Source organism: Cadophora gregata, assembly GCF_030347475.1.
Source record: "Cadophora gregata isolate MNR1 chromosome Unknown scaffold_87, whole genome shotgun sequence".
NCBI classification, from domain to species: Eukaryota; Fungi; Ascomycota; class Leotiomycetes; order Helotiales; family Ploettnerulaceae; genus Cadophora; species Cadophora gregata.
The window spans coordinates 1-4876 of record NW_026696009.1 but is presented as its reverse complement, the minus strand read 5'-3'; the positions used below and the strand labels follow the sequence as shown (position 1 = coordinate 4876).

The 4876-nt window shown below is 29.2% G+C and overlaps 7 non-coding genes across 7 annotated transcripts; all 7 read right to left on the bottom strand.

Moving 5' to 3' along the window:
* Positions 1-765: 765 nt before the first annotated feature.
* ONS95_014325 lies at positions 766-837 on the bottom strand. The gene has a single exon. It is a non-coding gene; the product is annotated as a tRNA-Ile (tRNA).
* A 395-nt stretch (positions 838-1232) lies between these two features.
* Positions 1233-1303, bottom strand: ONS95_014324. Its single transcript has one exon. It is a non-coding gene; the product is annotated as a tRNA-Gly (tRNA).
* A 72-nt stretch (positions 1304-1375) lies between these two features.
* Positions 1376-1447, bottom strand: ONS95_014323. Its single transcript has one exon. It is a non-coding gene; the product is annotated as a tRNA-Lys (tRNA).
* A 1203-nt stretch (positions 1448-2650) lies between these two features.
* Positions 2651-2722, bottom strand: ONS95_014322. Its single transcript has one exon. It is a non-coding gene; the product is annotated as a tRNA-Val (tRNA).
* A 20-nt stretch (positions 2723-2742) lies between these two features.
* On the bottom strand, positions 2743-2815 carry ONS95_014321. The gene has a single exon. It is a non-coding gene; the product is annotated as a tRNA-Asp (tRNA).
* Positions 2816-3718: 903 nt separating this feature from the next.
* ONS95_014320 lies at positions 3719-3789 on the bottom strand. The gene has a single exon. It is a non-coding gene; the product is annotated as a tRNA-Arg (tRNA).
* A 19-nt stretch (positions 3790-3808) lies between these two features.
* Positions 3809-3879, bottom strand: ONS95_014319. Its single transcript has one exon. It is a non-coding gene; the product is annotated as a tRNA-Asn (tRNA).
* Positions 3880-4876: the final 997 nt, after the last annotated feature.

Sequence of the window (4876 nt, the reverse complement as noted above, 5' to 3'; positions counted from 1 at the left end):
TTTACTCGAGCTGCTTATAAGACTACTATTTCAAACCGTTCCTTCATAGTACTTTTACGCTATCGCTTATATATTATATTTAGCCTTAGAGGAAGGTTCCCCTTTACATTCAAACAGGTTTTGCCCATTTTACTTATTATATATCTACCATATCTTCGAATTATTCTTCTAGTCTATGACCTATATTTGAAGGCTCTTCTACTTTCATTCACACTAATTATAGAATCTCGTTTGATTTCTTTTCCTGAAGTTACTAAGATATTTCAATTCACTTCGTTTATTATTGAATTTCTCTAAGAGTTCATGTGTATTTTACTACCAGATATTTCACCGGATTAAAGAACAACTAATATTACAATTTCTTCACGCAATACACATTTTAAATTTCTTTACTCTCTTTAATATATAGCTAGGTATCCCTAATAGTCTCTTTATATACTTTCCTATGCATAAATGCATAGAAATTACTTATAGATATCTTACACATTACTAATACAACCTTATTAACCTACATTCATTAAGATATTGTATTCGGATTATTATGATTCGAACATAACAGATCCTCAACCCAAATGAGGCGCCTAACCAACCTGGCTCTAATCCGTTTTATTTATCTTTAAAAGAAGAATTCCAGAGAATATCCGATTTGAACGGATGTGATCTATTAAATCAAATAAGTTTCAAGCTTATCACTTTAAACCACTCAGTCAATTCTCTTTTATTGCCTATTATCTAATATTATTAAATAATATTAAGTAATATTCATGATTCCTCAGAGACTTGAACTCTAAACACATCCTTATCAAGAATACGCTTTACCAATTAAGCTAAGGAACCTTGATTTAATATATGAATGTAATTTGTAAATATATTGTTAAAATACGCAAAATGGATAATATAAATAAAATTTATATATCACTAAGCAAGAGCACTCAGATTTGAACTGAGAAAGTGAAGTTTGAAGCTTCAAATTTTACCATTAAACTATGCTCTTATAATTAGTAGAGATGTTATTGTTACATATTAATAACATCTTAATAAAAATACCGGAAAAGAGATGATTCGAACATCCAGGTGCATAACACAATATTTAGCAAATATCTCGCTTTACCCATAGCAACTTTTCCTATTTTTATTTTTAATTAACCCATCAAATCAGGAAAAAAAATATAAAAACTATTAGAACTTTCATATACAGCATAATATTAATATGCTGAATTATAATTATAGTATACGGCCAGCCGAATTCGAATCGACACAAATCGTTTGGAAGACGAAAGGTCTACCATTAACCTATGGCCGTTTATTTTTTTTTGTATATTTATTGTTACCAGTTTTGTCAAAACAATAATCATATTTTTTATCTGTAAACATATAAGACCTATGGGATTCGAACCCATATAACGAAGATTAAAAGACTAGTGTTTTACCGTTAAACTAAGATCTCTTTAGATTTTTAAATCTAAATTTAGGGTATTTTAAGCCTTAAGGCTTAAAATAAGATACCGTAGGTACAAAATCTAGTACAATATACACTATAATATAGCTTAGACATATAAAGAAAATAATTTATATTATTTATCTATAAATCTAATATAACATAAGCTTCTAATAAACATATAATAAAAACATTATCTTTATTACTTAGAAGAACTAGATGGAACAAAGAGGCTAATTAATACAGAATAGGTAAGATAATATATCTACGAACCCCAGTAGTAAATTGAAATAAAAAGGAATAGCCATACCACATCCACAAAATGTCAATATAAAATACTAGACTCAAGACCTAAATGATGATTTTCTGTTGAGTGGTATGCTAAAACACGTCACAAACCGACAGCAATAAAAGCTGTACCTATCATAACATGAAGCCCATGAAAACCAGTACCAAAATAAAAACATGACCCAAAAGCACCATCACTTATAGTGAAAGAAGAAACAGTATACTCTACACCTTGGAAACCTGTGAATATAACTGCTAATATAACAGTAGCAACTAAACCATATAAAGCTCCACTTCTATTACCTTGTATCAAAGAATGATGAGCATATGTCACTGTAACACCAGAAGATAATAATATAACAGTGTTAAGTAAAGGTAATTCAAATGGATTAATTGCTTCTATACCCATAGGAGGTCATTGAGCTCCTAATTCTACAGTAGGTGATAAGGCACTATGAAAAAAGGCTCAAAAAATAGCTAAGAAAAATAATGCTTCTGAAACTATAAATAAAGCCACACCCATGTTTAACCCTCTTTGTACAGCTAATGTATGGTTACCTAAATATGTACCTTCACTTATAACGTCTCTTCATCATAATGACATAGATGAAATAAGTGTTACAAAAGCTAAAGATAAAAATGTTTCTGCATTATTAAAACCGTGCATTGTTAATACACCACTAGTTGTTAATGTTAATAATGCAATACAAGTATATAAAGGTCAAGGTGACGGTGATACTAAATGAAAAGGATGAGCTTGGAAATTACTTCTTGTCAAATTAGTCATTTACATTTATTATTATAAATAATTATGTGTTTTAATATATATAAAACTTTTTTTGATTAAAAAAGAGAGATATATTAATATATGCATACCAGAGGTATATAATTTTGGCGTAATATATATTACTATATATTAAGGATTAAGGAATAGGTGACTTGAACACCTAGCCTACCGTGTGTAAAACGGTTGCTCTACCATTAAGCTAATCCCTTTATAGTTTATATTATCTTTACGGGCTAGGTCGGGTTCGAACCGACATTTGCTTTCTTGACAAAAAAGTTTCTTACCAATTAGAAGACTAACCCTTATTATACTTTAAATTATACTAATAGTATATATTAAATATAATAAAAATATTTAGGTAAGAATAAAACTAACAATTTAGTTAGTTATTAAATCCTTAAATGATTTATGATTAATTTTTTTGTTTTATTGTAATAACAATAGCACCAACCATTGCTAACAATAGTATAATAGAAGTTAATATTAATCATATACTATAACTAGTGTACATAATATTTCCTATACTAGAGATATGGCTAGTTTCGGCTAAATTACCATCTCATATTTTACTAGTAACAAATGAAATTTCACCGTTGTCTAATTCAGTACCATTTAATTTAAAGAATTTATTTAAACTATCACTATAATTATGAGATCAAATATCATTTATAGTATTGTTTAAATAAACAGTATAACTATTAAAAGTAGCAACACTATAAGGCAATATTTGATATAAAAGATAGTTGAAAACTATAGTAATAAAAATAGCTAAAGGTATGCTATTACTAGTATTACTTAATAGTTCACTTATTCTAACATTAATTAACATTAAAATAAATAAAAATAAAATTGACACTGCTCCGACGTATACTAATAAGTAAGAAAGACCAATAAAATTTAAACCTAATACCATTAGGTAACTAGCTATACTTAAAAATAAACCTATTAAAAATAATACAGAAACAATAGGATTTTTACTAATAATAACTAATATTCCACATAATATAGCTGCTATAGATATAATATCTAATATTTCTGATCTATAACCATTAGTGAAAGTTTCATTTAAAATATATAGACTATTCATGAATAAAAAAAGGAATAAAAAAACCTCTATATTTAATTAAAGTTTAATTAAAGTAATTTAACTACCATTATTAAAAATATTTTTAACGAAAGAGGAAAGAGTAGTTAAATAAGAATATAGACGTGTATAAGACTTGAACTTATATACTTGTGGCCGAAACACAAAACTTTACCATTAAGTCAACACGCCATACGTATTCTTAGTGCCTAGCCCCTAAGATGAATTGAACATCTATCGGAATATTAACAGTATTCCGCTCTACCATTGAGCTATAAAGGCCTAAGATAATTAGGAAGAAAAGGACTCGAACCTTCGACAGCTTATTGCTATTGAGTTTACAGCTCAACCCGTCATACCAACAAACGGAACCTTCCTTAGTATAATATAAGTACTTATAACCCAAAGGAGCTGGTTTATAAGTATATATTATACAGTATATATAAAATATATGCATTGTTAACATTAATCAATCCCGTGCAATTTCCACTACACGAACCGTATTTCGACTTAACACCAATCAAAGTCACGCATACGAAAATCTCCCATAAAAATAACTAGAACTAATTTACTAGAGTAAAAATAAATGGAAGACCAAACTTATTGCACACACTTCTTTCGGCGCCTGACGAGTAGTTAGTACCTATCTGAGAAAAAATTCACCGTGACGTGGTGATTCACGATTACTAGTAATTCCTTATTCATGCAGTCGAATTTCAGACTACAATCCTTGTTATATCCTACTTTATTAGATTAGCTCCAATTCACATTATCGCATCATTTTGTATAGGAATATGTGGCACGTCTATCGCCCACAACATTAAGGCCATGATGACTTGTCTTGGTCCCTGTTATCATATCCGATATGATGGTGAACTGCTTTATTTAGATTAAATCGCAAATAAAGCAAGGGTTTCCGTTAATTTAATGGAATTAACCAATATCTCACGACATTAACTGAAGACAGCCGTGCAACGCTTGTAATATATTCTATATTTCTTATTATAATATAAGACTTCCTTAATATAATATTCAAGTTGTGGTAAGGTTTTTCGCGTAACTACGAATTAAATAACATACTTCACTACTGGTTTCAGAAACGGTCTAATGATTTCAGTTCCTGCGTTGCCACATTACTCTTGAGGTGAAATGCTTACACTTTCATTTATAGACTAAATAATTTTATCTAACCTATGGCATTCATCATTATCTGCTTGGACTACTAGGGTATCTAATCCTGTTCGCGACCCAAGCCTTCGTCCCTCAACGTCAGTTATTA